Consider the following 9,107-nt stretch of genomic DNA (forward strand, 5'->3'; position numbering starts at 1 on the left):
TGAGTCACTGATGACACATTCAGGGCAGGTTCAAGATTCGGAACAGTCTGACCTTGACTCCACCAATTGACCCCCTAACTGCCCACCCAGTCTGCTGTAGGATCTAACCCTCTATAATTCCACGGCTCTGTTTGACAGAGCTGTCAATAAAATGATTTTTCTCTGCTAGCTTCTGATTTCTTTTTTTTCTGCACTGTCAGATTACTCAAGCCTTTGACATTGCCCATGATTAAGTAGCTAGTTAGCTATTTAAGTGCCATGAATGGATGACTATTCCAGGCGTGTCATTGTAAGTGGCTCATTTCTCACTGATGCTAATATAATCACAGGCTCAGAAGTCACATGCTTGAAAGCCACATGTCCCTGTAATTTCATTAATCGTCTATTAATACACAATCTATTTCGGTTGCAGCAGAAATGAAAGATGTTGGATCCTAGGTTCTGAAATCCATCTGTTGCTGTGCTGTCTTACATTAATGAATCACTGCAGTCACTGAAAAAAGGTAGGATCAGTTTTCCTTCTCCAGCACTCCTGTCACATAAGCTGCATTTGGAATCTGCGCGCAAAGCTAATTGACAAGCCCACAATTATCCTCAAGAGAATAAAAATCACGGGGGAATGGCATTCCCAATATGAGAAGCTCTTCAGTCAGAAGTACCTCAGTTCCTGCAGCAAAATGAACTTCAGTATAGGTACCACATGAATGAACTTTCTAGTTTGAGATAAATTATTAGCAATAAGCAAAGTAATGTGTCATCTCCTTTAACAAAGACATTTTAGCTGTTTATCCGACAAGGACAGCTACCCTTTTTAATAAAGCAGGCACAGAGATTATTTCAACTCCCTATATTCCTATGGCTTAAGTTTAAACGGTCATTGAATGATGAGTTGAGATTCAGGATGCCCCACAATTTTTGAGAATGTTGAAACGTTTTGATTTCAACAGGTTATTACTCAAGGTGGCCGTGCTAGCATTGAACATCAGACAATGGGTCACTGCATCTCTGTGCCAATACAGCCCTTCAGGAACACGACGTTCAATGACTAATAGGACATATGCTGCCAAGTGTGCAAGGAGTAACCAAAATGATCAGGTACAATTCCATCTGATACGTGAGATTTCTGGAAAGGTTGCTGTATAGATTTTAATAAGGTCATAGAATATGAGTTCTCTGATTGGCGCTGTTAATCTGATCTAATCATCGAATCCTGACTGACAGATATAGACATGAGTATCAGAGGTTCTGTGTCACTTTGGGAGCTGGCTCTGAGGGCACTGAATCAGTGTCAAGGACCCTCCACGTGTAAGTAAAGGGAGGCTTGGTGACAGAATACCGGCCTCTGTGGAGTTATGTCGGTTGCAGTCAGTTTTTCTGACTGACTGCATTAGCCTGCAGTCTACCAATTCCAAAGCAATCCACTAAAGAGAAAAATAAAGACTCTTTCTGCTTCTGACTGGGGTCCCCAGCTGGTGGAGCACATGCTAAAACACTGTACAGTTCACCATTTTCTGACCACCTTGGTTGCCTGGCAAACCTGGATTTGAAGAAGAAGAAAATTCTCTTTTATAAAGTTAAACATTGCACAACACCAGGTTATAGTCCAACAGGTTTATTTGGAAGCACTAGGCTTTCGAAGTGCCTCCTCTTTATCAGGTGGTTGTCCTGATCAGGTGGTTGACAACCACCTGATGAAGAGGCAGTGCTCCGAAAGCTAGTGCTTCCAAATAAACCTGTTGGACTATAACCTGGTGCTGTGCAATTTTTAACTTTCTCTACCCCAGTCCAACACCAGCACCTCCAAATCATGACTTCCATCTCTTTTATAAAAGAGTTTGAGACTGAGGGCACTGCTCTGCCAATTTCAGGATCTATTAAACTCTTAGGTGATGGGAATGGAAGTCACAATCAAGAGTTCCAAGTAACAACAACAACCTACATTTGGGTGTAAGCAACACTCCAAACTCTTTGCCGGAAACTCAGAAAACATCGACAGGAAGTGTACACATGATTACACAAAAGGCAGCGACCGAAGAATTCGCCAAAGGGTGCATTTCCAGCAGAAGATGATAAGAGAGGAATCAAGGTCCATCACTATTGGTCCCCTTCAGGTTGACAAACTCTCAGGGATAGGTTAAGGGAAACCTTCGAGTATGAGTTGGTGGGGGGAAGGTGTTGGCTCGCAGGTCAGAGCTGGGGCCAGAAGGGCTGTCAGAAAGCCAGTGACAGGGGAGAGGGCAGTGTGGAGGCTAGAGCTGATGACCAATGAAAACCGAGATGGAGATGTCAACCTCACGAGTGCCATCTGCTGGAGGAAGATCACCTTGTCTGTGCACAGATGCTGAGAACCGAAGGTCAAGAGTCCATCCCAGCAGCACAGTCCTATTGAAACTGAGATAGTGGGCACGTTGGTTCTGTTGGTCCAAAGGATTCGGAATTTCAAATGTTTAAAAGTGACTTTCTGGCCCTAAGGTTTTGCTATCAGCTTGGCCTGGAGGTTTCCTCATTCTCTCCATTGTCGACAGCAGCATATGGAAACAAAGACCACGCCAGTATTTGGCCAGTGGTCATCTTGCCTGTTCAGCAGTGCAGCTTAAATGACAGTCCATGGGGAGGATAGCAGTGAGGTAGATGCAAAGAAATTGCAAGGGTTGTTTAACCATTAAAACTTGCCGTAACCGTGTCAGGGAATGGGATGTTTCTCATTTTTTTTTAGGCAGTGCTACGTGTAAGCGCTCTCACATAGGGCACACGATAGGAAAATCACATGGACCCTGGGTCCTAAGAACCTGGCATCAAATCTCAAGCCCCACCTGTGATTAATGCCCAATGTAACACCTTTCTTTCCTAGCCTGATATCGACCAGCCTGTAGCAACTCAAAGTGGAATTAGTGCCATTCTATCTTCAGACTGGATTGAGAATTTCCAAGCCAATTTTTGCACTGAAGCTGTGAATCTGGATTGTATGCAAACCCAGGTCTACAGCTGAAATGCAAGCAGACATTAGCCCCCAGATAGTAGCATTCCAGAAAATTAGAAAATAAAACTAGACTTGAATTTGCGGTGTCTTAATCAAAAAGAGTAACAGTTTCTCAATGATGTTTAAGGGAAAACGTGGTTTTCCTGAGGCACCCAGGCTGGGGTTAGAGAAGAGAATATCATTAGTAACTGCAGAGGTTTTAATCCAGGTGGTGAGAGTGTGATTAGACTTATCACTTGACTTCAACTTGTAAGTGAACCTTAAATTCATCATGTAAATATTTAAATGATCGGATGTTTGAATTAGTTTGCTATACCTTGAGCATTCAGTGAAAGTTTCATTTCAGGTCTTCTTTCTTTCAAGTAGTGCAATTTACACATTGTATTGGTGTAATGATTTGACTGAGGTATATGTCTTCTCTTAATGTGTTCCTTCACTGTAAGTCCTACAATAACTTCTATGGAAGTCTTGTGTGCAGGGTCCCTGTCTCTGAAACAAAATCTCCAGGATAAAATCCCACTCTAGGACTTGAGGGCTAAGGAGATGGTATTCACTTTGTGGCCAAACCAGTTGAGAATTAATTTCTTAAACTTTCCAACCATCTATTGGCAGATGACAAGAACAGGAGATATTCCTTGCCAACCATGTGATAGAGAGAGAGAGAAACACACACACATTTGAGCCTCTATCATTACTAACCAGAGCTCCAGATTATAATCTGCGTGTACAACTCATTCATCCTGTGTGAAAACCACCGACATCATGTGGAAACCACCTGACATTTTTAAAGGGAGCAGTAAGTATAAGCGAATAGATGCCACAGAATGGAAAAAGACAAAGCTTGGTCAGAAATTAGGTTTACGGAAGGTTTTTGAAGCACAGAGGAAGGGTGGGGGGGTGGGAGGTTAAAAACGTAGTGAATCAATGATGAATGAATGATTTATTTATTGCCACATATATCTTAAAGGTACAGGGAAAAGTGTTTTGTCATCCCAATCCAGCACCATTTTGAGTTACAAATATAAGTAACTTCAATAAGAGTTCGCTTTCTGTTCAAACTGGTTCTCAAGCACAGCTTCAGGGCATCTGCAATGTTCTCAAGGAATCCTGCTCCAGGAACAGCAATGACAACGCCTATGCCCCTGGCGACCCTAGTTCTGCCATCACCACCTCACCGACACCACTAAGAATCCAGGCTTCTGGCCTAGCATCACAGGAGTCCCCTCTCCAAAGGTTTCCAAGTTACAAACTGTCAGAGTTGAGGCATCTAAAGATCGTGCCGCATGGGGTGATGCAAAAATGAAGGGTCCGCTAAAGTCAGAAGACCAGTGGAAATGGGTGGGAATATAAGCTTCATGGAGGTAGAAGGAAGTAGGCATTAGCAGCTGGAAGTCCACGCATTGTTCAGAAAACTTGGCATGGTCCTCGGGCTTGTTACCATAACTGCCCTAAATTGCAGGTGTCAAATGGCCTTCCCTACACTGCTCACCAATTGATGAGTGCATTCGGTTTGGGAAAACATGGATGCAATTTGGAGGGGTATTGTTTACAGTGCAGCAGTAGTCACAGACTTCCAGGGTGAATCACAATGGAGAATCGCTGCTCTGCGTTCCAAATCAAGTTTGTTTTTTAATCGCTCCTTCGGGGTTTCTCTGCAGCGTCCAGCTGTCTGATTAAGGAACACTGACTAGGCCATAGCAGAACCTGGGAGAACCTGCAAATGGGTGGAGGGAGCTTTATTCATTAAGTTTACAAGAATGATACCTGGACTTCATGAGGAGACATTATACAAATTTGGCCTATTTTTTATATAACTTAAAAGGTTAAAGTCTTCAACAATTAGAGTTGGGCCACAGATCAACCACGATCTCTTTGAATGGCAGAACATACTCAAGGGGCTGAATGGCCTACTTCTATTCCTATGTTTACAAGCACAGCATTAGTCCAGTCAGCCAGGTAACAGCGCGGCTGCTTAGGGTTTTGTTTTGCAGTTTTGAAGTTTTACTGGTTAAGGGCATTGTGTGAAGGTTTTGTTTTGGTTTTAATTGTGCCATATTGGTCACGGGGACTTTGTGATGGGGTGTCTAACAGTCTGGGGAGTATGCCCTCTTCAAGCCTGGGTGCCAGTGGAATGAACGTTAAACAGTGTATATCAGGCACCATTATTGGGGAAGGGAGGTGGAGAGTTCAATGCTGGAGATTGTAGGCAGCATTCTGGGGCGAAGAGGGGAAAAGGACAGTTATAGGAGGATGAGCTCGATAAGTAAAGTGGGAGAGACAGTAGTGAAGGGGAGGGCAAGGGATGCTGCAGGAAGTAGGGGAAAGAAATGGTCAACACCACCATTGCCTGAATAGGAGGACTGTGCAGCAGGATGGTGAGCATCACCAAAGGGTAGTGAAAGGACTTAATGGTAAGGAGGGCAGTCGGAGTCTCAGCTCAAGGTGGTCATAGAGTTATAGAGTCATTGAGATGTATGGAATGGAACCGGGCCCTTCAGTCCAACTCGTCTATATTGACCAGATATCCTAACCTAATCTAGTCCCATTCGCCAGCACTTGGCCCCATATCCCTCAAAACCCTTCCTATTCATACATCCATCTAGATGCCTTTTAAATGTTGTAACTGTACAGGCCTCCACCACTTCCTCTAGCAGCTCGTTCTATACACACACCATCCTCTGCATGAAAAAGTTCCCCCTTATGTCTAAATTTAAATGTTAAAATTTGCCCCCTCACTCTAAATCTATACCCTCTAGTCCTGGAAGTTGCTGAACAAAAAGATTTTGGGCTGCAGGTTGATGGTTCTTTGAAAGTAGGTAGATAAGTCGATAGGATAGTGAAGAAGGTATTTGGTATGCTTTCTTTGTATAAGGGTTGGGAGGTCATGTTGCAGCTGTACAGGACATCGGTTAGGCCACTTGTGGAATATTGCATTCAATTCTGGTTTTCCTCCTATGGGAAGGATGCTTTAAAACTTGAAGGGGTTCAGAAAAGACTTACAAGGGTTGCCGGGGTTGGAGGTTTTGAGCTATAGGGAGAGGCTGAATAGGCTGGTTGTATCAAAGGGTCTGGTTTCTATGCTGGTTTCTATGACTCTATGAATTCATCTCGTTATTCAGTCAGTATCACAGTCTGGGCAGTAGGATTCTGAAACGTTGCTGGCTTACCCAAAAATGCAGGATACAATAGACCTTACACATATCACGCTGAGAGGTCTTTTCCACAATTCAGCAGAGTTCATCAATAGAAAAAGATTCCATTCCATTAATGCACAAGTGACCTCTGATCACCAGTACCACTCACTGCCAGAGTTGAGAATATTCCAGACAGAATATTAATGTGTTATATTCTATACAAAAGGAGCATGTATCTAGGGAATAGAACCCCTAAATGTGAAATCAGGCCCTTCGGTCCAACATGCCCATACTGACCTTCCGAAAGTATCCCACCAAACCCCATTACTCTACATTTATTCCTGACCAATGCACCTAACCTACACATCTCTGAACAATTTAGCATTGCTAATTCACTTAAACTTCACATCTTTGGATCATTGGAGGAAACCCACACAGACACGAGGAGAATATGTAAGCTCCACACAGACAGTCACCCAAGGCTGGAATCTGAACCTGGGTCCTGGCACTGTGAGTTAGCAGTGCTGACCACTGAGCTACCGTGCTGCCCAGCTGTGTTAAGTACTGAGGAACTGGAAGACCACAGGAAAATTCTCTGGGGAAGATGTTGTGTAAAATCATGGGTGTAAAAGGGTAAATGATGGAGATTGCATTTGAACCCACCCAATTGAGCAATGTCACACAATCCTGAGTGGAGACGCAGTCCTGTTCTGAATCCCAACAGGGTCAGTTGAGATTTATCTGATTCCTGATAGTCATTCCAATTACTCATAAGCAGCAAATATATAAGTTGTCTATTGCTATCATGCATTGAAGTGCATCTTGCTATTAAGCCAAGTGCCTCATCCTATTAATGCTCATGAGTGGTTCATCTCGTATCACGTTAACAGGCAATTAAACTCATTATAAATAGGAGGATTGGGGCAGGCAGTGGCAGGTCCAGTTCTGGGGAAGGGTCACTGGACCTGAAACGCTAACTCTGATTTCTCTTCACAGATATTGCCAGACTTGCTGAACTTTTCCAGCAACTTCTGTTTTTGTTTCTGGGCCAGGACACCTGCCACCAAATCCCACCTGCTCCAGAGGTATGTAGCGATGTATCTGAGCAGATTGATTACAAAATCTGAGCAGGAGGATCATCTGCCCCAATGACAAAGTCTGAGTGGCTGGCCCCTCAGCCATCTGATAACTACCTCATCAGCTCCAAAAGTAAAGGTCTCCCTCAGTGCTCAGTTTATGGAAAGATCACCCGAGAGTACGTGTTCAGCTCCTCAAGGGCAATACCTTCTCACTTAAGACATGCAAAAGACAAGGGAAAGGTATGAGGTTCATCCAAGAAATTATGTTCAGGAGATATTGAGCTTTCCATCAAGAAGAAATGAGAAAAAAGTTAATTATTTAAATAATTAAACATTAATATGGTTAATATTCAGAATGAATATTTATGTCTATTGCTGCACTGGGACCACTTTACATTAAGTCACACCCTCATGAAGTCAGAAATTGTACAAATTACTCTTTCCAAAAACGCTCCACAAATGAACAGTACAGGGGATTGGATATTCAACCAGGGTACAATTTCCAGTTCTGATACTAGGCTGCACCTGCGTCACTGATGCATTGTTATTTGAACATACAAAGTCCTGAATGGGGCCGGAGGTGAGCTCAGCACCTGTGGGTGTCACTGGGTGCTGCCTAGAGCCTTTGGGACAATAATGCTCCAAGGAAGACAGTCGCTGGGTTGGCTGCTGTCTTGCAGTCTGGAGCAGTCAGGCCGGCATGATCAAACTGTTCATTACAGGATCATTCAGTACGGGAGAAGGCCAGTCAGCTCTTTAAAAGAGCTAACCTTTTATCCTCACTGACTCATTCTTTGTCCATAGCCCAGTAAATGTCTTCAATTCAAGTATACATCCAATTCTCTTTTGAATGTGACTAGTGAATCAGATTGCACTACCTTTCAGACCCCACATGCCAGATCATAGCAACTTGACAATTTTCTTTAAAAGAATCACTCCTCCATACATACATTTCTCCTTATTTCTCTCTGGATTTCTTGGTTAGTCAGCTTACATTGACCATGCTGACCCTCCTGCCATGGAAACAATTTACTGCATCAAAACCACTTTTGATTTTGAACACATTAACAGTAAATTAAATTCTCAACATTTTACAATCAATAATTATTACACTTTTAAAACAAAAACAACAATAACAGGTTCACATGGCCCATACTGAGTCATGTAGGAGAATGTACGGCCATGCAGACAGCATTAGTTTTCAGTTGTTCTGCAGAGATTAGATTTCTTACAATATGGAAACAGGCCCTTCGGCCCAACAAGTCCACACCGACCCTGCGAAGAGTAACCCATCCAGACCCATTCCTGTATCCTATATTTACCCCTGACTAACACACCTAACACTTCAGGCAATTTAGCATGGCCAATTCACCTGACCTGTATATCTTTGGATTGTGGGAGGAAACTAGAGCATCCAGAAGAAACCCATACAGACACAGAACGTGTAAACGCCACACAGACAGTCACCCGAGGGTGGGTCTTGAACCCAGGTCCCTGGCACTGTGAGGCAGCAGTGCTAACCACTGTGCCACCCCAAGTAGGCACAATCTCCTTGGGACAGGTGAACACCTTCTCTGGTGTCAGTATCCATAGTTTTATAAATAAGGCCCCAAGGTCATTCAGGTGGTAAAATAATTGTAATTGTCAGTTGAAAACTGGACACAAACCATCTCTGTGTTTCTTTCTCCACAGAAGCTGCCCGATCTGCTGAGTTTCTGCACCACTTTGGGAGGTTTGTTTTAGATTTCCAGAATCCACCATCATTTGTTTTATTCATGTCAGAAGAGCAATAGACTTGGTTGTAATGTCATTGCCATTTGTATGGTCAAATAAAGAGGAGGTGGGACTTGAATCTGGGTCTCTTGATCCAGGGGTAGAGACACTACCACTGCACCACAAGTGGGCCCTGCAACA

General features: G+C 43.4%; 1 long non-coding RNA gene across 1 annotated transcript; it reads left to right on the plus strand.

The window, feature by feature from the left end:
* Nucleotides 1-405: 405 nt before the first annotated feature.
* On the plus strand, nucleotides 406-7,148 carry LOC122559536. Its single transcript, XR_006314456.1, has 3 exons — nucleotides 406-503; nucleotides 3,593-3,776; nucleotides 7,111-7,148. It is a non-coding gene; the product is annotated as an uncharacterized LOC122559536 (long non-coding RNA).
* The last annotated feature ends 1,959 nt before the right edge of the window (nucleotides 7,149-9,107 follow it).

Source organism: Chiloscyllium plagiosum, chromosome 1 (assembly GCF_004010195.1).
Source record: "Chiloscyllium plagiosum isolate BGI_BamShark_2017 chromosome 1, ASM401019v2, whole genome shotgun sequence".
Lineage (NCBI taxonomy): Eukaryota > Metazoa > Chordata > Chondrichthyes > Orectolobiformes > Hemiscylliidae > Chiloscyllium > Chiloscyllium plagiosum.